Below are 26,286 nucleotides of genomic sequence, written 5' to 3' on the forward strand. Positions count from 1 at the left end.
ACATGCCGCGGAGCGGCTGGGCCCGTGAGCCATGGCCGCTGAACCTGAGCGTCCAGAGCCTGTGCTCCGCAACGGGAGGGGCCACAACAGTGAGAGGCCCGCGTACCGCAAAAAATAATAATAATTTAGTAGGAAAATAACCAACCCTATTAAATCATGTAAGAAATAAACTGATTAAACTCAATAGCCAAAAGAAATAAATGATAAAAATGAAAGTTAAAAACAGAGATACACATAAAACCATAGGAAACTGGAAAGATTGGAAGTCAAAGGATGGAGAAAGGCGGTCCAGAAAAATGCAACCCAAAGAAAGCTATCAGACGAAAGAAGACTTAAAGCAAGAAACATAGCTAGAGTAAAAGAAGGCAATTATGTAACAATAAAATACCCAGTTCATCACGTAGCTATAGTAATTCTAAGTTTGTATATATCAAATAGCTTCAAAATATAAAAAGCAAAAATAAATTAGTTTCTGAAAAGAAATGACAAATATACCACCACAGAGGGGAAATCACAATACATTGTTTAATATAGCAAATATAGAAAATTAGGAAAAACAGAGGTGGTACGAAAAGCACTATTAACAATCTAAATTTAATAGACATAGGAACTCTCATAATCAACAAACTGAAAATCCACAATCTTCTCAAAAATACACAGAACATTTACAAAAACTGACCTTACACAGGGACATATAGAATGACCAGCAAATTTCTAGTAACTGGTATCATGTGGATCATGTATTTTGACATCAGTGCAATTAAGACAGACATCAATAATGAAAAGATTCTCCATGCTTGAAAAGCACAGAAGACTCATCAATAAACTCATGGGTTTAGAAGAAAATATTGAACTTTAAAAACATGTAGAACTAAACATACTGAGAATATTGTTTAACAAAACCTATGAGATGCCATTAAAGCAGTACTAAGAAATTTATAATCTTAAATGCTTATATTTAAAAAGAAGTCTAGAAGTTATTGAGCTGTCTCTGGCTTAAGAAGTTAGAAAAGCAACTGCAGAATAAACACAAAGCAAGTAGAAGAAAATAACTATTAACAGGTAAACAAAAATAAATAAAACACAAAGTTAAAATAGAGTCAACAGAGTCAAAAGTATTTTTCTTTGAAAATAATAAAACATACACTGTCTGGCAGATTGGTCAAGGAAGAAAAAAGAGATGTGGCCCAATTAACATATTTGTAATGAAAAAAAATGGATAGGGATTTTAAACTAAATGAATAATTTTACGCTAATTTTAACTTGAAAAACAGGTAACTAGGAATATACTCCTAGAAAAATAGAATTTAAGAAAACCGAAAGAAATTCAGTTTAAAAAGAAATAGGGATTCAGATCATTTTAAAAGCCTCAAAAAAATTAAATAGATAAAAATCTTACAACAAGGAAAGCACGAGTTCTTGTTTTTAGCCGAGTACTACCAAAATTTCAAGAGCAGATAATTCAAATCATACAGAAAATCTTGCAAGAAATAGAAAAAAAAATCCTCTTTAAATCAGACAAAAAGCAGTTAAAGAAAGGAAAAATAGAGGCCAAACTTACTCATGAGTAAAGAAACAAAAATTTAAAACAAAATAAGAGCAAATAGAATCCAGATGTGCATCAGGCATGTATTTAGGGGGAAAAAAGTAAAGCCGAACAAGCTAGATTTATCCTAGGCATAGAAGAGAGTTTACCTCGGAATGAGCCATACGTGTAAGATAACATAGTAATAGAAACAGTGAAAATCATATGATCATCCTAATAGATACAGAGCAGCCTTTGATAAAACTCAGCATATACTTATGAATAAAAGCAGAAAACAAAACTGTAAAACAGAAACATAAGGGAACTTCCTTAACCTAATAAAGGGTATTTGGAAAAAAAGTGATAGCAAACAACATTCTTAATCAAATTAGAACACTCCTTATAAAGATTAAGAACAATGAAGGGCTATCTTCTATTGCTCCAATTCATTATTGTACTGGAGGTCCTAACTCAAACAAGGAAAACAGGAAAAAGAAAATGTGAGAATTGAAAGGAATAAACCATACTTTAATTATTCACAAATGGCTTTTTACATATAGGAGGATCCATAGACAAAATATTAGAAATACTAAAGGTTGAGTTAAGAGGCTGGATGTAAGATCAATGTATAGATATCAATTACACTTTTATCCTCCAGCAAAGATGCCATCTCTGAAGGCACCCCAAAACTGAGGTGGCTGGAAACAAACAAACATGTCACATGTACCTAAGGGCATACAGCAAATGAGTAAGATCTATCTACAGAAAAGTATAAAGCTTTCCCAAAAAACATTTGTGAAGACAAATATATGGATACTGACACAATGTTCATGGATAGGAGAACTCAATATCAAAAAAAGTCAATTTTTTCTCAATTGATGTATAGATTGACTGCAATCCAAGCAAATTCCCCACAAGTTTTGTTGTTGTTTTTATTGTTGCTATTGCTGTTTCATAAACTAACTCTAAAATCTCTATAGAAGAGCAAAAGTCCACGTACAGCCAAACATCACCCAATAAGAGGGAAAAGATGAAAGGACCAAATATCAAGACTTCGTAGAGAGCTACAGTCATTAAGAGCAGGCAGCACTGATACAGAGGTGGGCAAATTAACCAACATACAAATAGAGACAACACAGAAAAACAAACCCATGCACTTAGGGAAACTCAATATATTACAGACTGTATATCCCAGATCAATAGAAAAAAAGGATTATTCAATAAGTGGTACTAGGAGAATTATTATTCTTTATGGATAAAAATAATCCTGGATTCTTCTATCACACACAAAAATTAATTACAAATAATTGTAAAACTGATAAAAGAAAATAAGGGAGTAACTTATAACCTTGGGATACAGAAGAATATCTTAAATGAAAGGCTCTAACTATAAATGGCCAAGGTTGTATACATTAAATACATTAAAATCAAGAACTTCTGTTCATCAAAAAGCACCTTGTGAAAATATATGGCACAAAATAGAAGGTAATATTTTTAACAGTATGAATCTTCAGAATATATAAAGAATGCTTTCAAATCAATGAAAAAAAATATACAACCCATTGGGAAACTAGAACAAGGAGATGAACAGTCCTTTTACAATAGATGAAACAGATGATAATTAAATATGTGAAAAGAAGCTCAATATTATTGGTACATTAAGTTCACTTCACTATTAATTTGTCAAAAATTAAGAAGTCCAATAACACCAAGTGTTGGGATAAGGCAGACATGAATCTTAAAGGGCACTTTTATTCACTGCTGATGGCAATGTGCATTGGTGGTATAATCACTATGGAAATCACCAGGACATTTTCTTGTAAAGTTGGTCATGAATTAGCCTTTCTTCAGGCCCAAACTCTCCTCCTAGGTATATAACCAAGGAAAAAACATAGTGTACGTATAGCAGAGATATATGTGCAGGAATATAAATAGCAGAGTATTTTGTGACAGTAAAAGACTGAAAATGACTCAAACACCCACTGACAGGAGGAAGCATGGATGTTAACCTTATCAGATATTATGTAAGCGAGATGAATAAATATAGCTACACGGAACAAGGTGGTTAAATCTTAGAAACAAAACACTGAACAACAGCATGACACAATTTTTAATGAGTAACATTATATATACTTTTAGAAGTACAGACTACCAAAAATAGCAAGGGAAGATTAAATGATAGTGCGGGGAAAAGCAGTCAGATAGAGGAAAATGTCGACATCAATATCACAGTGTTAATGATATTTTTGTTTAAGAGACAGGTTCATGGATATTCATTAATTATGCTTCATAACTCACATACATAAAGTGTTGTTTGTACTGGATCCGACTTTAAAAGATCTGCACATTTCTTTAAAAGATCTGCTTAGAATGGTGTTGTCTAATCTGGTTCAGATTTAAAATGAGTATCTTTTCATGGGTACTAAATTTTCTAGATGGGGAAATCAAAAAAAATTAAAAAAATAAAAATCAATAGTGGTTTCCTCTGGGGAGGACAAGGAGATGAAGCATTTACATTTGTATTCAATAACCTGTCTATATTTTAATAATTTTACTACATGCATATACGTATTTAAAAAATTAAGTACCCAGCTTAATTGGTAAGCTTTAGGGACTCGAATTTGGTGGTTATGAGCAACAATAGCTCATTGGAGTCAGAAAGATCATTGTTGATTCATCATCAATGAAATTAAAGAAAACAAGGATGTCCGGGCTGAGCTGGTGGCCAGCTCTCTGAACGGATGTCCTGGACCATGCCCACACCGCCCCCCAATCCCACGCCTCCATTGCCCCAGCCAGGGAGGCAGCTCTGGGCGCAAGAAGTCCAGATTCAACTCCAATACCAGCTCTTAAGGTCTACAGATTTCATGATCCTTTCAATAAAGAGGACATCCTTTGGGTCCTGTCCTATAAAAGAATAAGAACCTTCCTCAGATTATGTACTTGTAATTTCTTCTCTATTCTATTGGAAGCTTTTTGATTCCCTAAAAACGGGGGAAAAAGGACGATGAAATGTTTTCCCCTGGCTAGCCCCCTCTTCAAAGATTATGAAATACGATTTTTTTTCCCCATCTTGGAGCAATTTATACACAAAACATCCTGCTTCTTGTAAATCCTCACATTCAGTTCACTCACACAGTGGAGAAGTCACAGTCTGCTCTTCATTCTGATGTTTCAAAACCCCATAGTTCATTTGATTTTCTTTCTGGGGGATATTAGTGATAAGATTACACTCTCTGGTGTTCACTTCAGCTTGCACCACAGTGTTGAACTTGAACTGAGCAGAGAGAATCCAGAACACAATTACAAAGTACCCTGTGGTCATCTTATACAGCCTACACTTCCTAATACTTCTAGGGATGGATGCCCCAGAGCCCAACTGGCCTCTTCCCTCACCACACCAACCCCGCCCACTAATGGACTTCACAGTGATGTTCCAAAACTCCGCAAATAATTCATCACATTTCAATATATATGGCCTCTCCCATAGCTGGGTAGTTACTGCTGGCACTCAAGATGTCTTGCAAACCTAAATAACTTCCTGTTGGCATGGATGCAGAGGAACTGACATTCTAATACATTGCTCATGGGACTGCCAAATGTTACAGCCAATGTAGAAAACAGTTTGGAAGTTTCTTGTAAAGTTAACCATATCTAGCAAAAAAAAAAAAAAAAAACTTAAATAACTTTGTTTCTGAAATTTCTGAACCAAGATGTTCTCCCAGACTTCCTAATCCTCCCTGCTTTCCTGGTGCTGAGAGTGCATACAAAACCTTCTTTATCAGGCAGAAAGGTCAAGTGAGATCTGGAAGTTGGGTGTCCTGGCTTTGCTGGGCTCCACCACCAACTTCCAGCTGCATCATCTTGAACAAGTTGCTTTCAGTCTTAGTTTTCCCAACTGGACAGTAGGAAGAACAATAGCTATAATCACAGGAGAGCTGTGTAAGCTAATAACAGTACACAGTGCACATGGAGGTTCATGTATGAACTCCAAAGCGATATACCAACGACAGCTATTAGCAGCCATCAGTAGTTACCTCATCTCTCCCTAGACATTTGGACAGTGGCTTCAGAAGCCAGAGAGTAAATCAAACTCTCTAGGGTTGTGGCTTCTCCCTGCTGTGCTGGAAGACATCCCTTAGCCAGATCCTCCAAAGTCCTGCAGCCCTCCCTAGTAATCAGAATATTCCTCCTCAGAGAACAAAACGCCCATGACTGCGGGAATGCCTAGCCCTCCTCACAGCTGTGAGCAACGTGCTTCCTGTCATCTTGTTTGCATCTTCTGTGGTTCCAAGGTCCAGCCCCACCTGCACACACACTACCCTCACTGCCCCTTCCCTCAGGTCCCAGAGGAGGCTGCAGGTGGTCATTTCATTTGCATTTGGTTCCTAACCAGTAAATAAGAGCTGAAAGTTGTTTACACATCATGAGAAATGTCCCCATCCTTCACGCACATCTGATCCTCACAAGGACTTCCGGGTAGGTAGGGAAGAATTGCTGTCATTCCCGTTTTGCTATGAAAATATCCAGGCTCTGAGACGTCAGTGACTTTCCCAAGCTGCACTGGGCAGTTAGTGGTGAAGCTGGGCCTAGACCTGTCTTCTGACCCCCTGTGTCCATCACTTCCTACCACACCACAAAGCCTTGAATTTGCTCTGTGTGGCACAAAGCAGAGATTTTCTGGTTTTGTTGGAGAGGGGCTGGGCTATAGCCAAAAATAACCTTTTACAAGTACACAAGCCTTTAGCACATTCCTCAGTTGCCATTAAAAATTATAGAAGAATTTTAAATAGTTGCAGAATATGTAACTTCTGGCATATTGGAAATATTGCCTTTTTAAAATAAAGTAGCAACAGTTGAAAAAATGTAATTTTCAGTATATCATTTTTTTTTAATATGCATGAATAGCTGAAGCAATCCTGAGAAAGAAGAACAAAGCTGAACACTTCTCAATTTCAAACTATATGATGCAGCTATGGTAATCAAAACAGTATGGTACTGGGTAAAACAGACACATAGATCAACAAAACATAATAAAAATCCCAGGAATAAACCCATATGTATAGGAGCAATTAATTTTCAACAAAGACACCAAGAATATACAATGGGGAAAGAATAATCTCTTCAATAAATGGTGTTCGAAAAACTGGATAGTCACATGCAAAAGACTGAAACTGGACCCCTATCTTACACCATAAATCTAGAAGAAAACCTAGGCAGTAAGCTCCTTAACACCAGCCTTGACAATGATTTTTTTTTTATTTGACACCAAAAGCAAAGGCAACAAAAGCAATGTAAACAAAAAAAGTAAACATCAAACAAAAAAGCTTCCACACAGCAAAGGAAACCATCAACAAAATGAAAAGGCAACCTACAGAATGGGAAAAAAAATATTTGTAAATCCTATGTTTGATAAGGGGTTAATATCCAAAATATAGAAAGAACACATACAACTCAATAGTAAAAGTACAGGGCTTCCCTGGTGGCACAGTGGTTAAGAATCCACCTGCCAATGCAGGGGACACAGGTTCGAGCCCTGGTCCGGGAAGATCCCACATGCCATGGAGCAACTAAGCCTGTGCACCACAACTACTGAGCCTGCGCTCTAGAGCCTGCGAGCCACAACTACTGAGCCCATGTGCCACAACTACTGAAGCCCGTGCGCCTAGAGCCCGTGCTCCGCAACAACAGAAGCCACCGCAATAAGAAGTCCGTGCACTGCAATGAAGAGTAGCCTCTGCTCGCCTCAACTAGAGAAAGTCCACGCACAGCAACGAAGACCCAACACAGCCAAAAATAAATAAATAAATTTATTTAAAAAAATAGTAAAAGCATAAATAATCCAATTTTAAAATGGGCAAGGAACTTGAATAGATATTTCTCCAAAGGAAATGTACAAATGGCCAACAGGTACATGAAAAGATGCTCAACATCAACATTCATCAGGGAAACACAAATCAAACCACAAGGAGATGTCACCTCACACCTGTTAGGATGTCTATTATCAAAAAGACAAGAGGTAACAAATGCTGGCAAGGATGTGGAGAAGAGGGTACCCTTGGGCACATGACGGAGATGTAAACTGGTACAGCCACTATGGAAAACAGTTATGGAGGTTCCTCAAATTATTATAAATATAACTGCCATGTGATCTAGCAATCCCACTACTGGATATATGTCGAAGGAAACAAAATCATGAACTCAAAGAGATATCTGCACCCCCATGTTCACTGCAGCTCTATTCACAGCAGCCAAGGTATGGAAAAACCTAAGGGTCTGTCGGCAGACGAATAGATAAAGAAAACGTGATATGCGTGTGTGTGTGTGTGTGTATTTATTATTATTATTATTATTATTATTATTATTCAGCCTCAAAGAAAGAGGAAACCCTGCCATTTGCAACAACATGGATGAACCTGGAGGCTATTTCTCTGTCTGGAAATAAGCCAGACAGAGAAAAAGACCACACGATATCACTTACATGTGGAATCTAAAAAAAAAGGAAAGAAAGTAAAACTCAGAGAAACAGCAAAGAGTAGAAAGGTGGTTGCCAGGTGCAGGAGGGTGTGGGAAATAGGCAGAGGTTGGTAAACGAGTATAAACTTTCAGTTATAAGATGAATAAGATCTGAGGATCTAACGTACAACATGCTGACTATAGAGGCCCCTTGTTTAAACAAATACACTCAGAAAAAAATTTGAGAAAAAATACATTCATTTCAATGCACCTCTCCATAGAAAATACCTTAATACATGATTTTATTATAACCATGTTTCAACTATATGTTTGTCCATATTATTTGCATATTTAGCTCCTTCCAATAACTTAAGAGATGAAGATAGTTTTCACTGTCAAACCAATGAGCCAATGAGAATTCCTTTCTATCAGAAAGATTTTACCTTGTTTTTAAATTCAGATAAGTGTGTTTATATATAGATGATAGATAAATTATGGAATACACCCATAAAGTCAGCCATTAAAATAAGTAAATTCAGGATTAAAATGAGATTGAGATAATTCAATTATGCTATGCAGTTTTCAATACATGATAATGACTAGATACTAAAGGTTTCCTCACTGATATTAATCAAGCCATGCTAAATGTAGCTAACATCATAAGTATGATAAAAGGATGATATTGCTCTGGTAAAAGTGCTTGCATGTGTTTGTGAAGCTCTGTTCTTAGGCTTTGGGGAATAATCAAAAACGTACTGTATTTTTTAAATCGGGGGGAAAATATTCCATTAATTTTGTTAAGCCACATGATCAAACTTTTGCTTTTGACTGTTTTCCCTGCTTTCCATCTTTTCTTTGTATTAGGAGCACAAGAGTGCCCAATGAATCTGTGCAAATCACTTTTTAAAAAAATCCTATCACTACCCTTAGCAAATCATAACGGTCCCCGACCAGCCACAGGAAAGAGTCTAACTCCAAACCTGCAGGGTCCAGCCCGAGTGGCCTTCCGTACTGCCTTCTCATCTCTGTCCCTCTCTCCTCTCCACTCAGACATGTCTCAGCCGTGAAGGGATCTAGTACTCAGCACCCACTTCTCACAGCCTCACTTCTGCTCTGTCCCGCGCTCAAGTTTTGGGAATTGGCGTTCCACATCTGCTTGTTAACATTAGTCAAAGGAAACCATAACAGCAGAGACCCGCCCCGTGTCTACTCTTCCATCCCTCTTGGCCCAAGCACATGACCTTGCACATAATAGATGCTCATTAAGTGTCTGCTGCTTGGCTGTCTAGAGAAGTCCACACTGCCCCAGGGAACAGGCACTTGCTTCTTCTTGATCAGTGGTTCTCGTTGCCTCTGCACTTTGGGATGTGGAAACACCGAGAACGCTCACGGAGACTTACCCAGGAAATACTGACTTGACAGCAGGGCTTAGAGGATAGCACGTATAGCTCTCAAAACAAAACAACAAAAAGAACAACAAAAAAATTTTTTTAATTAAAAAAACAAAGAAACTGCAATTGAGACAAATGTGGAAAATGTGGTCATTAAGATTTATTTGAACAGGGCCTTCCACCATAGCAACTCAGAACAGCATCTCTAAGTGTTTCTATTTCTAAAAATATTGCTCGTGTAACTACCTCAGCCACTCCAAAACCATGAGAAGTTAAGCAGGGTATTGATATTTTCGATTCTAGTTAGAGTTTTAAACGACCTTTGCCTTAAAGCTTCACCAGCCAAGAGCAGGGTTGAGCCCAGCTGTCCCAGCTGCAGCTCTCCACATGCCGGCCATTCCCAAGGCTGAGTCAAGGCCAAGGCTCAGTTAAAGTTTCTTAACAGAAGATTTATTTTCTTACCAATGACATTCTCCACTGGGGGAAGAAAGAAAAAGAAAAAATGAAACTATCTTTTAGATATAGCTATGTCAATGACAGAAGTGTGAATTGGGGGTGGTTTATATCCAACGGAGGCCGTGTCTCTTTATAAAACCTAACCATTTAAAAATATCTTTGCTTGTGCTGGAATGCCATTTTCTGGTATTTTGGCTTCTTCAACATGAACCTTTTGTAACTATGAAGCCATTTCAGCTCTTGGAATTTGCTGGAGACAGATTCCCAAGCAGAACGTCCTGGGAGGTGGGAGTGGGCAGATTCAGGAAAGAATGCACAATTCCACTTGGCCTTGCAGTGCATTTGTTCCAGGGTGCTTTCATGTTTTCCTCATACCTGAGGGAACTCTGTCTCTGGACCAGCAAATGTACTGCAGAGAGGGATGCAGTAACCCTAAAACATTAAAGTCGAGGTTAAAAAAAAAAAGAAAAAGAAAAATCCTCTTAGTGTCCAAGGCCTATGAAGAAGGGGAAGGGCGGCTTCAAATGTCAGCTGTCACATTTCCTGTGTCTTTACTGCACTGATGAGCTGGCTGCAGGCCTCCCTCTGCCTCAGCAAAGAAATGTGTTGGTAAGAAATTAGCAATATATTCCCAGTATTACCAGAGGAACATTGGTAATATCGGTATCTGGTTCGGGATTCAACAAGAGTTCTCGAGCAGGCCCTTTCACAGTGCAGGCAGTGAGGGAGCTCCCAGGTGGTCTAGTGGCTAGGACTCCGCACTCTCACTACAAGTTCAATCCCTGGTCTAAGAACTAAGATCCCACAAGCCTAGAGGTGTGGCCCAAAAAATTTAAAAAATAAAGGGCAGGCAGTGAAAAGGCAAAGTGGGGTGATGAGAACCTGAGGCTCGGGGCAAGGAACGCTGGAATTTAGGTTCCCGAAAGCACCCCAAATCCCCAGGTTCAGGCACACGGTCAGCCCACCACCTCTGGTCTCCCCAGCCATTCCCTCCAGTGTCCCCGGCCAGACAGCTCTGGCCCTTCTCCTGCACCTCCAATTCCCCTATCGCCCAGCCCAACCTCCTCACGACCGATGTCCTCTGTCCTCAAGTCACCGTGGCAATCTCCAGGTGACCTGGGCCATCTCTCTCCTGCAGATGCTATTGCTGGGCCACCCCTGTCAATCTGTCCCTCTCTGCTCAGCCAAATGACAATTCGATTCTTTTTTTTTTTTAATTTTATTGGAGTACAGTTGATTTACAAATGTATGTTAGTTTCAGGTGGACAGCAAAATGAATCCGTTATACTTACATATGTATCCATCATTCTTTTTCAGATTCTTTCCCCATATAGGTTATTACAGAATACTGAGTGGAGTTCCCCGTACTATACAGTAGGTCCTTGTTAGTTATCTATTTTATATACAGTAATGTGTGTGGGCCTAGACATTATCATACTAAGTGAAGTGAGTCAGACAGAGAAAGACAAATATCATATGATATCATGTATATGTGAAATATAATTAAAAATTGATACAAATGAACTTTTTTACAAAAGAGAAACAGACTCACAGTTCTCCATAATTCAATTCTTGAGCTATTGTGTGTGTGTGTGCCCTCAACTCCACAGCTGAACTGTCTAGAAAAACACACAATCTCACCGATGAGTACAGGTGGACTCTTACGACTAACAGGTGATCACTCCGCACCTCCTTCCCTTTTTCCCCAAACTTACAAGCCCTCCTGCACCATGGCTCTCTCAGCTGGTGACTTTACTTCCTATTTCACAAAGAAAATAAAAGCGATCAGAAGAAAACTCCTCTTCTGAGCACTACCTCGGCCCCCATGTATCTGTCATTTAGTCCGTCCCCCACCAGTAACTATCTGTGCTCTGCCTGAAGCAAACAACTCCACCTGTACACGAACGCACCTCCCTCACCCACTCAAGACATGCTTCCAGCAACCCTCTGTCCTATATTATCAACTTTTTACTCTCTACTGAATCATTCCCATCGGCGTATAAATAATGTTAATGCTTCCAACTCAAAACGAATTCTCTTGGCCTGACTCACCCCACCAGGTCCCATCCCATTTTCGGCTCCCCTTTGCAGCAAACCTCCAAACTGCCGTCAACAATCTCGGTCTCAGAGTTCTCCCTCCATCTTTCCCTCGGTTGCCATAGTCACCAGACCCACATGACATTTTGCTGTTTTTACGGAAGGCACCAATGACCTGCGTGGCACTGATCCAAGAGTCAATTCCAGTCTCCGCCTCATCTGGTCCATCCACACGCTGGGCACAGCTCATCATTCCCTCCTTCTGAAGTGATTTCATGTGGCTTCCGAGATGCCTCACCCTTAGATTTCCCCTCCCTCTCCAGGGGCTGCCTCTTGGTGTCCCACTTCCTTTGCTCCTCCTAAAGCCGGAATGTTCCAGGGCCCAATCCTGAGAACTCCTCTCTCACTAGGATCTCACTGACCTTATTCCTTTAAATCCCAACTGCAGGCCAGAGACCCCCGTTGTACCTCCAGCTCAGATCACCATCTTCAACTATCGGATGTGGATATACCTGTCCACTCAGCATCTCCATTTGGGGGGGTCTTATAATCTCAAACTCAACCTGTTCAAAACTGAACTTCTAACCTCTTTTGGCACCAAACCCTCCCCACCCTGCAGACTTCCCCATCTCAGGTGGCGACAACTCCCTCTAGTTGCACAACCCAAAATCTCTGCCATCATGATGGACTTTCCCTTCTTCTCAAGCCCCACACCCATTCTGCCAGGACATCGTAAAGGCTCTTTCTTCAAAATATATCTAGAATGTGACCACGTTTCCCTACTTCCACGGCTACCAGTGGCGCAGGCCACCAAATTATCTCTTGTCTGACTTACTACAATGGATTTCTCTAATGACCTCTAAGTGGTCTCCTGGTCTACCACCCATCATTCAACACTGATACCAGAATGAGCCTATCAAAATGGATCCCGTCCCTCCTCTGCCTAAAACACTGCACTGATTTCCCGTCGTAAAGCCTAGAATTCCCCCCAATAGCCCGCGATGCTAACAGGTTTCTGTTACCTCCTGACCACTGTCTGACCCCGCCGCCCGACTCACTGCTTCTGCTGGCTCCCCTGCCTCTCGGTGTTCCCCCAACGTGCTGCGATGCACAGACTGGACTCTGGGCCTTCACACCCACCTTTTCTTCTAGCTCCAAGTCTCTTGTCCCAGTCGGTTAAATGGCTAATTCCCACACTTCCTTAAATCCACGTTCAAATGTTGACTTTTTTATGAGACCTCCCGGAGCACTCCATTTAAAACTCCACCCCTCTAAACTTGGTAGCTTTTTATTTTCTCCACAACACTTATGCCTGGGAATGAGACATGAAATTTACTTCTTCACATGGTGGTCAGTCTCTTGGTGCCTGTCCCCACCCTCCACTCACACGCCCCCCCCCCCCCACAACCTGGAATCTCCATGAGAGAAGTTTGCGTCCGTTGTGCTCACCGTGGGTCCTGGGTTAGAACAGCACCTGGCGCAATACGGCTGCTCAATCCATATGTTCTGGACAACTTAATGAATCACTGAGACCCTAGGGACGTCACTTTGATCTTCTAAACCTGTTTCCTGGTCTACAAAACCAGACTAGCAATAAGAGCCTCATGAGCTTGTTAAAAGCAGAAAATGAGGACCCGTGTGGTAGCCTTGGTAACATATTAATTACTATAACCGCTTAACATAATATGTTGAAGACCATCCTCAAAACTCATTCAAGGGAAGCAAACTAGGCAATTGCTTATTTGGTGTGGTTTAAGAGGTACAGAAAAACCCATCCAGGTTGGGGTCTTTCCCAACAGTGGCCTGAGAGCCCACCAAGAAGACATAAATGAACGTTTTTAAGCTTTCATTTTCCAATGTCAAAGTTACCTTTGAAAAGTCCTGATGGGAGGAGAGGAACGGTCTTCTGGCCAAATCCTGGTGTCCTGATGTGCTCAGCTGGCCCTCCCTCTCATGACAGGCTGCCCATCTGGAGTAGTGGGGGAAGATCTCTGGCACTGGGGTCCCTGCAGACCTGGGGGATGGGGAGTATATCAGACTCAGCAGGGTGAACACCTGGGGAGCAGGAGAAGGGCACAGGAGCTTAGAGAGCAGGTTGGGGGGTGGCAGGGGGCAGCAAAGATCATTGTGCTGATTTAGAACCCAACATCAGCCTTTCAAATCCCCAACCCAAGGGGGAAAGCTATTGATATAACTACTAGAAATCTAATCTGATCAACATTTGGAAGGTACCACCAGAGAAGAAACTAAGGTTTATGGTATAGGTAATCAAATTCCACAAAGAAGTTAACAGATAAATCTACCAACACAGACAATTCTCAGATAACAATGTGTCCCTGGGTCTCCATTTCTGTCCCCTCCTTTTCCAATCACAGCCATTCAGGTTTGCCCCAGTGGGACTCCTACAGGCAGAGGTTTAGGGCCATAGAAAAGTTTAAACATAAGGCAAGATTATGTTAACTGTAATCCCCAGGGCAACCACTAACAAAACAACTGAAAAATGTATAAGACATGAACAACAGAATTAAAATGGTATGCTAGAAACTAACACAAAAGAAGGCAAAATGGAGGAATAAAGGAACACAAAAGACATAAGATCCATAAGGAAAAAAAGCAAAACGGCAGAAATAAATTCTATCTTATCAGTAGTTACACTAAATGGTCTAAACGCTCCAATCAAAAGGCAGAAATTGGTACAATGGATAAATAACATATGCTGTTAGAAGAGCACCAGAACAGAATCAAAAAGAATAAAATACTTATGAATAAATTTAACAAGATATGCAAGATTTGTACATTGAAAACTACCAATATATCATTACAAGAAATGAAAAACTAAGTAAACAGAAAGGACATCCTGTGCTCATGGGTTGGAAGACAATATTGTTAAGACAGCACTACTCCCCAAATAGGTCTTCAGATTCAATGCAATCTCTATTAAATTCTCAGCTTTCTTTTTTGCAGAAATTGACAAGCAGTTCTTAAAATTCATACAGAAATCCAAGACATCTCACATAGCCAAAAGAACCTTGAAAAAGAAAAGCAAAGTTGGAGAATTCACACTTTTGGATGTCAAAAAAAAAAAAAAAACGCTATTGTAATCAAGAGAGTATGATACTGGCATAAGGAAAGACATAGAGCGCAATGGCTTAGAATTGACAGTCCAGAAATAAACCCATACATTTACGGTTAATTGATTTTCGCCAAGACTGCCATGACAACCCAGAGGGTAAATGATAGGCTTTTCAGCAAATTATACTGACATTCAGAAAATGAATCTCTACACAGACCTTACACCTTTCACAAAAATTAATTCAGAATGGATTGTACACCTAAATGGAAGAGCAGAAATTATAAAACTCTTAGAAGAAAGCATAGGAGTAAATCCTTGTGACCTGAGATTACGTACTAGTTTCTTAGATATGTCACCAAAAGCACAAACAGCAAAAGAAAAGTTAGATAAACTGAGACTCCACCAAAATTGCAAAGTTTTGTGTGTTATAGAACACCATCAATAAAGTTACATCAACCCACAGAAAGGGAGAAAACATATACAAGTCATGTACCTGATAAGGACTTTGTATCCGGATTATAGAAAGAACACATTCAAATCAACAATAAAAAGACAAATAACCAAATTAAAAAATGGGCAAAAGATCGGAATAGACATTTCTCCAAAAAAGATATCCAAATGCCCAATAAGCACATTTAAAAATGTTCAACATGGTTATTCAATTATGGAAATGCGAATCAAAACCATAATGAGATACCACGTCACACCCACTAGGATGACTAGAATCAGACAGAAGATAACAAGCATGGGTGTGGGTGTGGAGAATTCTGAACACTTACACATTGCTACTGGAAACTGAAGTGGGGCAGCTGCTTTGGGAAATAGTTTGCCAGCTCCTCATAGGGTTAAACACAGAGTCACATATGGCCCAGCAATCCCACATCTAGGTATGCACCCAAGAGGATGGAAAACAAATGTCCACAAACAACCTGTACATGGATGTTCATAGCAGCAGTATTCAAAATAGCCACAAAGTGGAAACAGCCCCAATGTCCATCAACTGGTGAATGTGAAAACAAGATGTGGTACGTCCACAGAACGGATTTGAAATGCTACAATAAGGATGAACTATGAATATATCATGCTAAGTAAAAAAAAAAAAAAAAGAGTCAGACCAAAAAGGCTACAAACTGCAAGAAAGCATGTATATGGAATATCCACAACAGGTAAATCCAGAGGGACAGAAAGTAGATTCATGGTTTCCAGGGGTTTGAGCCAAGCAGAGTAAGGAGTGACGGCTATTGGATCAGGGATTTGGGAGGGAACTGAAAATGTTCTAGAGTTAGATGATGCTGATGCTTGTACAACTCTGTGAATATGCTGAAAATCCCTGAATTTTATACTTCAAAATGATGAATTTTATACTATATGAGTTACGTCTCAATGAAACTATTATTGAAAAAGAAATATATCAACTGGAAAAAATGTAAAGGCATACTAACTCCAGAATTTCCCAAGTTTCTCTCTCCTCAAGTACAGCATCTGCTCATCAGAAATGCAACACCAGCATCTGAACTTGGCTTATTTTTAGGCATCTATGGTCAGGAAGCAAAGAACAAAATCAATTCTGTCTTTCTAGTCACTTCAAAGTAGGGCATCCGAGAGCAGCAGATGTTTCCATCGGGGTAGACGTGAGATACATCCCAATGGACAAATCCACATCTCCTCTGGAGCTAGCGCTTCCTCCCTGTGCTTTTACTAAAATGACAAGCTTTGCCCACGTGTGGCCTGAGCAAGTGAGTTTTCCTGCAATGCTCCTGACCAGCTCCCAAAGCCTACAGCCTTCAATGTGGAGGCTGAAACCTCTGAGCTACCCCCGCCCGTCACCTGGTCCCTGCACAGAGCAACCCTGTCCACCTGCAGGAAGCTCCTCCTCTGCCCTGAAGCATCAAGGTACCAACTTCAGAAAATATGACCCTGTGTTTGCACATCTTTTCTCTGCCTGTACTTGGCAATCAGTAAGAATCCTTCAAACAAAAGATAATACAAAAGTCTGCTTTACTACATGTTTCTGCCATTTTTCCCAGGTACGAAGAGCCAGTAAATAGAACTATAATCTTCAGCAAGAAAGAAAAGCTCTCGGTGAGCTGCTGCAGTGACAACAGAAGACTTTTAGCTACATTAGAAAAAGGTTCATGAAAAGAGGCTGCACGCAGAGCTCTCTGCCCGGAGGCTGTGCTGTGAGCCTGTGTGTTTTCAGGCTGCCAGCAGGTCGGAAAACCCCTGCCCACCTTCCAGAGCCCCACTCTGGGGGCTGCCTTACGCTGGCATCGCCTGGGCTCCACAAACAAGCAGGGGTTAAAGTATTAAAGTGCTGCAGTGTTTCCCACGGTGGTTCTTCAATCACACGTTTTGTGGAAGTGGTGGCCACCTCCAGCCTTGGCTCAATCCTCCAGGTATGAAACAGTGCCCTTCACAGAGCTCTGCTTACAGAGCTGCACAGATTGTGATCGGTCAGTCCCCATCCTAGGTCCCCACAAGCCCTGCTATTTTTAGTGCTGGTGTTGCAGAGAACTGGGAATATATGTACTGGGTTTTAGCAGAAACACCTATAGTAAACATTGATCAGTTATTAACCTTTTTTTTGCACTCCCACCATCTGGGTGGGAATGATACAAACACGGATCTGCCATGATCCTGCTCTCAAGGAGATCAGAATTGATAGGAACTTTTATGCCCACACATTACTCTCCTGGGTGATCAAACATAAAAAACATTACTTTTTGTCACTGGAAGAAATATGACACACCACAGCCTAGGACCAGGCTTCTTGTTTCCTAAGTCTGTGCTCCTCTGGAATCTCAATTTCATTCCAATAGAAATTTAATAAATTCACCCTTTTATAGGAACAGGGATGTTACATCAAATAACAAAGGTCTCAACTGTTTGGAATAACCTGAGAAAGCCAACCTGGTACAAAAATACGCATTAAAGAAATTATTTCACCAACTGTATGTACATCAATATATAAATGGGTCCTATTAGTGAGTTATATATAAGATTATTCCTTGCTAAATTAATTCACCAAACAAAGAACAGCTGGAATCACTAAAATAACCAGGCTTATTAGAAAAAAACTGGGGGAATTCCCTGGTGGTCCAGTGATTAAGACTCCGAGCTTCCACTGCAGGGGACACAGGTTCGATCCCTATTTGGGGAACAAAGATCCTTCATGCTGTGCCTCATGGCACGGCCAAAAAAAACAAAAACAAAAGAAAAAACTGGGGTTAGTGATAACCACTCAAAACCTTCAGAATTTCGTAATACATATACGCACACCCACATATATATATACACACATACTGCAGGATTGCTTGGCCCTGCTGAGGGAGCACTGTGGTCAGATCTAGGGTGGCAGGGGGCCAGGCGGAGCACTCCCTCACCTCCACACAGCAGCTCAGGTGCAGGCACACAGTAGCAGGAAAATGGACTTAGCCAAAAATGGGTTTTGCCAGGTGATTACTAAAGTGGGAGAAAGGGCCACATTTCAGAAAGAAGAGGATTGAAGACATAAGGCTGGCAGTGAACGCTGAAAAGAAAGTAGGGCTGACGATCCTGTGGGGATGAGGTATTTCTGAAGACCAGGAGCAAAAGGATTAGCTGCACTGAGGAACGATAGTGATCAGAGTGGGTGCTGGATGTCAGGTGTCGGAATAACCAGGTATCACTTTGGGAACGGGCAGATGACAGAATGCTTCACAGCACTCTTTGCAAGATAAAAACTGGAAAGTGACTTAAATGTCCATCAAAAGGGACAAGCTGAATAAATAAGATGGTGTCTTTCATATAAGTGAAGAAAGGAGCTGGACCTGCAGGCATTGGTATGAAGAGATGTCTAAGACATAACAGCAAATACAAAGGCATAATACATAACAATGTGTATAATAATCCCATTCACAAACATAAGTTTTAGTTATCCACTCACACACACACAAAATTTTTCTAGAAGAATGTAGAAAAAAACAGTTAGTGATCACTTTATACTAAAGAGAATTTTATTCCTCATTTTATTCCTAATTAAACGTTTTTGTTTCACTTTCTACACTTATAACTCTAAGCTTTTAGAACTAAAGATTTTCATGTAGTCTATTGCCCAGGAGATGCTAACATTGAGAGAAAGGAGTTATTTTTCTTTGGCCTCACCCAGGATCTCGTACTGCAAGCTGAATTAAAATCCCACAGAAAGCCCCATTGCTTTGCATTCCAGGGCTCCCTGAAGCAAATCCTTAGAGCGGGACTGGCTCTGCCATGGGCACAGGGATTAGAGTTAGTGGAGGCTCTTCCTTCTTCCTGTCTGTCTCTACACTGGACGGACATTGAGACTCCACTGGTTATCAGCACAGACTCCAGCTCACAGAGTGAGGTCCTCCCACTTACCTACGGTTCCGTACACACGAGTACTCAAGAGAGATCCAAAGGCAGCCCCTCTACCTCTTCCCAATCTTTCAATTTCCAAATCAAGAACTGTCTTTTAGTTGCTGCTGGGCTTGAAAGTTCTTAATTCAAAAATCCGTGTAGTTCTACTCGGTTCAGCTTCTGTGGCCTCAGCAAGTGGAGGTTTTCGTATGTGCAATTTGTTTGACTCTGAGATGAATAGAGGTCTTGTCCGGCGTGTATAAAGCCATCTCTGTCTACGGGTATTGTATACTAATAGCATCACACACTGGGAGACAGAGGGCCCCACAGCCATCCCTTTGGAGTCGTCCTGCAGTTAGTTATTTCACATTTGTCTTCTCTGGAGGAAAATAAAACACGGTCTTCAGCAATGGAGATATTTGTCAAATTACAGCTATGGAACAGATTCATTGGCTCCTTAACTATCAATTAATTAAATGATTTTCAATTATCTTGTTGTGATAAAAGGCATTTGGCTAATACCATCATCCTTCCTGATTCTAAGAAATGACTCATAAAAATGAAGCTAATTCTTAGGTTTAAACCTGCTCACAAAGAGCAGATTGATTTACCCAACTGGATACTGAATTAGGCACAGATTAAGCAGCTTGTTATAGTAGAGGCATTACCACAGGAAAGAATGGTTTATTTAGAATGGTGAGATAAAACACACACCAACTTTAAGAACTTAGAAAATAACTCCTTTGACTATGTAGCTCGGAAAAAGAGAAAGGTGGATCTTTATGTGCTGATAAAGAAAAATCCAAAATAAGTAGAAAAAAAGCAATATGCAGCATTTCCCACTTAAAAAGGGAGGTGAGAGGGACTGGTGTGGAAGTATATAAGAAACTGATAGCAGGTGCATCTGGTTCAGAAGATTAAAAGCCTGGGGCAGAAGGAAGAATTGCTTTGTACTGTAAAAGTTTTTATACTGTTAGACTTTTGAATTTTTAATGTGCTACATATGATTTTTATTGAGGTCAAATTCACATAGAATTAACCATTTTAAAGTTAACAGTTCAGTGCATTCAGTGCACTCACAATGTTGTACAAGCAGAACCTCAATCAAGTTCCAAGATAAGTCGCATCACCCCAAAATAGAGCCCATTACCTACTAAGCAGTTTGTCTCCACTCTCAGTCCAACCAGTCCCTGGCAACCAGAAATTGGCTTTCTGTCTCTATGGTTTTACCTATTCTGGGAACTTCATACAAAAGGAATAATACAATATGTGACCCTTTGTGTCTGGGTTCTTTTGCACTTCATTTTTAAAAACTAAAATTTAAATACAATATTTCCTGGAAAAATTCCATTCAAGTCATTCATTACGTTTTTCAAAAATATTTAAATGCCTAATATATGTAAATCCATTATATCATGTCCCATAAATGACAGAACAATGAAATTAGCCATGAAAAGATTATTCAGCTAATTATGCTCCACTTCAAAGGGCAAAAAGTTATCAGCCTACTGAAGAAAAGTTTGAACACCTACCCTACGCAGAATCTCCTGCAAAGTATCATGAGTAATTTAGAAGGAAGAGAAGGTTAGATTCAAAGCTGGAAGGGAACAGAGGTTTCATTCACTTATAGGTTAAAAAGTCAAGGCCCAGACCCACAAAGTTCCCCAGTGTCACACCGCAGTTCTGAGTGCCCTGGTTTCCATTGATATCCTCTCCAGTCTCACAGCCAACGCCTTCACAAGGTTTGTTATTGAACAAAGGAGAGTAAGGCAGAATAGCACATGTGGGCAGAAAACTGTGAGGGTGGAGACCTGAGGTTTCAGCTCTGACACATAAAGAGCTGTCACTCCCATTCTCACACGAAAGGCCTGGACAAACCCACAATCAGAAACTTTCTGGACCCATCAGAAAACTGAGGGCGCAGGGCAAACCAATCCCCTGAAATCTGGAGAGGTCACAAAGTCACAGCCAAGATCTGCTCACCAGAAGGAGAATCCTCTAGGCCACAACAGATAGGATCACCTACATGGTAATTTTCATGAATTGCTAGAAGTTGAGTATGAACTAGACTGAGCGAGAAAGAAACTACTAGGGGCCACAGTCTTGAGGAGGCCCCCATGCTTTGGTGGGTTTGACCTCTAGGAATCCCACCAGGTTCTCACAGTGAAGAACCAAGAAAATTCACTCCTGGTTCTAGCTTGGAGAGGGGAAGAGTAACCAATTGAAATATGCCCAGATGGTCTACATAACACAGGCCCATTCTGCAGCCCTCACCGAACCTGAAGAACAGCAATGACTCCACTCCAGTCCTGTCTCACCCTGTCTCACCCAAGGAGGAGCAAAATAGCTAAGAAACTCTTGTGAAGAACACAGCCCAGGTACACTGTCCTGCTGAAAGACTGAGGCTTAATGTTGAGAGTATAGAATACTCCCCTGCCTCGCAACTTACAGCCCCATTAACAGGGCACCAGTATGGTAACAGTGAATTACAGGTGAGAGGGCTGCAGGAAACAGACACCCTCTAATGATGAGTTCTTAGGAAAGTTCTTAGGAAACCACAAAGACGTCAGGGAAGACAAAAAAGTTCATGAGAGGAATTTGAAGCCTCTGGCACCTACAGCTACAGCACACATTAAACACAGCTCAGCTCCTACCAACATTCACATAAAACCTCACCCTAAAGGCTTTCTACCTTAGTTCCTACTAACAAATACATCATGCTCAGCTATCAACAAAAAACCCACAAAGCATACCATATGCAAGAGAAATTGCAATCTGAAGAGACAGAGCAAGCATCAAGCCCAGACCCAGACATGACACAGGTACTGGAATTATCACACAGGGGATTAAAACAGCTATGGTTAATGCAATAAGGGTTCTTTTGGGGCAGCGCAGACAAAACACAAAGCCAATGGGTTATGTGGACTGAAAAAAAATGCACAACCTAAAAGTTGAGAATTATGTTTTATTTGGAGGATTTTCTGAGGACTTAAGCCTGGGAGACAGCCTCTCAAATCACTCTGAGGGACTGCTCTGAAGAGGTAAGGGAGGAACCAGGATTCATAGGAGTTTTGCAACAAAAACCCAGTCTTCAGAACATTAAAAGATTACAGTTAATTAAAGAAAAAACAGACATCTCAAGTTAATGAATTTAGCACTTTTCTATGTATGGGAAGATATAAGAGTCTGGACTCATCCCGAAACCATTCCTTTGTTGTGCACCTCAGCTATCTAGGGCCAGTGTCCTACCTTTCTCCACCCTAAATCCCCTCAGGGTACACAGTTGGTGGTGGCTGCAGTGGCTGATGGCTTGATGGCCACAACATCTTTTGTCTACTGATGTGGCAGGTGACATTTTTCACCCACAGTTATGTAAACATAAAAATGGATTTTTTTTTAAGAATCAAAGGAAACGCTAGAAAACAAAACATTGTAAAGAATGAAGAATGCCTTAGTCGGGCTCATCAACAGAGTAAGCACAGTGAAAAGTCAGTGAGCTTGAAGACAGGTAAAAGAAAGTTCCCAAACTAAAATGCAAACCAAAAAGAAAGAGAGAGAGAGGGAGAGAGAGAGAGAGAGAGAGAAAGAAAGAAAGAAAGTAAGGGAGGGAGCGAGGAAGGAAGAGAACATCCAAGAACTGTAGGAAAATTTCAAATTTCAACAGGAGGAAAGTTCCCAAACTAAAATGCAAACAGAAATAAATAAATAAATAGATAGATAAATAAATAAATAAAAGAACATTCAAGAACTGTAGGAAAATTTCAATATACATACGGACATAGGCATATGTCAGAATATGACATATACGTAATTAGAACACCAGAAAAAATATTTGAAGCAAGCATGGCCGAGAATTTCCCAAAATCAATTACAGACACCAAACCACAGATTCAGAAAGCTCAGAGAACATCAAATAGGAGAAATACCAAAATATGTACTCCTAGGCATACCATACTCAGCTGCACAAATCAAATACTAAATGAAAATCTTGAAAGAAGCCAGAAATGAAGGAGAAAAAACACTGTACCTATAGAGGAGCAGGAATAAGAAAGTAGATCTGACTTCTCTACAGAAACCGTACAAGCAAGTAAGTGCAGTGAACTATTTAAAATGTTGAAAGAAAGCCACTACCAAACTAAAATTCTATTTCCAGGAAAACTATCCCTCAAAAGTGAAGGAAAGGGCTTCCCTGGTGGCGCAGTGGTTGGGGGTCCGCCTGCCGATGCACAGGACGCAGGTTCGTGCCCCGGTCCGGGAGGATCCCGCGGAGCGACTGGGCCCGTGAGCCGTGGCTGCTGAGCCTGCGCGTCCAGACCCTGTGCTCCACAATGGGAGAGGCCACAGCAGTGAGAGGTCCACGTACCGCAAAAAAAAAAAAAAAAAAAAAAAAAAAAAGTGAGGGAAAAATAAATACTTCTTCAGACAAGCAAAAATTGAGGGAATCTACCATAAAAAATGTAAAGTTCTTCAGAGAGAAAGAAAATAAGTCAGAAACACAGATCAACATAAACACAGGGTAAGAGTTAGAGAGAAAATAAATGAAGGTAAAATATAATGTTTCATTTTTTAATTTTCTTAATTGATCTAAAAGAAAATTATTTAAAGCAGGAATAGCAACTGTGCATTGGGTGACTACAGAATATGGATAAGGGAAAAGAATGACAGTGAAGTCATAAGGGCAGGGAGAGAAGAATCAGGAATACCTGCTATAAGGCACCTTTCCTGCATAGCAAGTGGTGTAGTGTTATCTGAAAGCTGACTTAGTTTAGTAAAATATGTGCATTGAATACATACATACATATATATATATATATATATACTATATATATATAGCAAACTCTAGGACAACCACTGAAAAAGGTTAAAAATAAGTATAACTGATATGCCAATAGAGGAGATAAAATAGAATGACATAAAATACTCAAAACCAGAGAAGTCAGAAAAAGGGGGAGAAAAAAACAAAGAACAGATGTCATGAATAGAAAACAATTTCAACTATGGTAGGTATTAATCCAACTATATCAATAATCACTTTAAGTGTGAACGGTCTAACCATACCAGTTAAAAGTCAGAGATTTTCAGAGTGGATAAAATAGCAAGACTCAACTATATGTTGTCTAAAGAAACCCACTTTAGATAAAAAGACTCTGGTTAAAAATAAAGGAATGGAGAAAGACATAACATGTTAATGATAAAAGAAAGCTGGAGTAGCTATGTTAATTTCAAACAAAGCAGACTTCAGACCAAGGAAAATCATCAGGGATAAAGAAGGGCACTACGTAACAATAAAGGAGTCAATTCTCCAAGAAGACATAAAAATACTAAATGTGTATGCACCTAACAACATAGTGGCAACATACAGACGCAAAAACTGACAGACCTGCAAGGAGAAATAGACAAACCCACTATTATGGCTAGAGGCTTCCCCACTCCTTTCAGCAATGGACAGATTCAGCAAGAAGAAATGCAGTTAGTACATAGCTGACCTGAACAGCACTAAACAGTCAACTTGATTTATTTGACACATAGAATATTCCATCCAACAACAGCAGAATACACATTCTGCTAGTTCATATGGAGCACTCTAGGCCCTAAAACACATTTTAACAAATTAACAAAAACAACAAAAATCATACCAAGTATGCTTTCACTGCACAATGGAATTAAATTGGGAGTCAATAACAGAAAGAGAGCTGGAAAATCCCCAACTATCTGGAGATTAAACAGCACACTTCGAAATAACACATGGGCCAAAGAAGAAGCCTCAAGAGAAACTAACAATATTTTGAACTGAATGAAAATTAAAATATAACTTATCAAGATGAGCAGAATGCAGCAAACACAGTGCTTACAGGGAAATTTATAGCATTAACTGCCTATATGCTGGAAGAAGAAAGATCTAAAACCAATAACCAAAGCTTCCTCTTTAGAAAACTAGAGTAAAGAGAGCAACTTAGGCCTAAAACAAGCAGAAGAAAAGACATCATAAAAACTGGAGCAAAAATCAATGAAATCATAAACAGAACAAAACAGAGAAAAGCAACAAAACCAAGAGCTGATTCTTTGAAAGATCAGTAAAATTGATAAACATCTAGCTAGGCTAAAATTGTGATGGTTAAGATGGTACATAAAACATAAGGAGTGTGAGCTTTCAATAAGAAATGCACGTAGGACTAACCTCAGCCCATAGCCTGTATCTGCCTACCAGCAATGCAGTGGTTTAGAGCATTTTCACTGAAAATTTAAAGCAAAACAACAATCAAAAGAGAAAAATAAGGAAAGGAAGAAATGTGGCATTATTTCATTTAGACTGTGCTCAACAGAAACAAATGAAAAGCTAGAGAAAATAACAGCCTTGATGGGTCTAATACTTTCCATTTCTGTGGACCAGAAGGGCAGTATTGTATCCAACCAGGACGTGCTTCCCAGATGGAATTTGAGAGCATTTAGAGGCAGTATTTGTCCGAGTTCCCAGACCCCTCACCACTTCCTCACATCTCATACCTGGCTGCCCCCGTCCCTGTGGAATTCTGAAGACTTATTCGTGACTCTGCCTTTTGGATAGAGCTTAAAGGCGTTTCTTCAGGTTTTCTCATTGGCGATTTATGAAATCCTCAGAGGAGCCAAAAAAAAGAAGTAGCCCTAGTACTAGTCTCACTTTTTAGGTGAATAAAATGGGACCGTTTACAGAGAGGTTAAAGGTTTTTGCAGAAGTGACCGATGAGATGTGAAGTCTGGGGCAGGATTCTGAGCCACCGGGCCTGCAGTCCTGCTCCGTTCAGCTCAGGCAGTGACCATAACCACAGGGCTAGGAGGTGCCCGGACTTCACAGGGCGAGTCATGGTTCTGACATGAACTGCCACTGCTGGGATGCAGGGGCATTAGCTACAAGCCAGCCTGAAAGAGCCCCCTTTTGGGAAAAATGTCAGTGTTTGTATTGCTTTATCTTGTTTAACAGAAGGGATGTCTACTAGTTTACACTCATTTCTCTT

At 40.2% G+C, this 26,286-nt stretch overlaps 1 protein-coding gene across 5 annotated transcripts in view; it reads right to left on the reverse strand.

Annotated features, from left to right (window-relative positions):
- The window catches only part of RNF144A (ring finger protein 144A), a 115,061-nt gene that overhangs the window by 77,115 nt on the left and 11,660 nt on the right, over window positions 1-26,286 (reverse strand). For all 5 annotated transcript variants that reach the window (XM_060027151.1, XM_060027150.1, XM_060027149.1 and 2 more), the window contains exon 2: window positions 13,735-13,879. The gene's annotated coding sequence lies outside the window, so the exon portion shown is untranslated. The remainder of the gene's footprint in view (window positions 1-13,734; window positions 13,880-26,286) is intronic.

The sequence above is a fragment of the Delphinus delphis genome, chromosome 12, assembly GCF_949987515.2.
Source record: "Delphinus delphis chromosome 12, mDelDel1.2, whole genome shotgun sequence".
Classification (NCBI taxonomy): domain Eukaryota; kingdom Metazoa; phylum Chordata; class Mammalia; order Artiodactyla; family Delphinidae; genus Delphinus; species Delphinus delphis.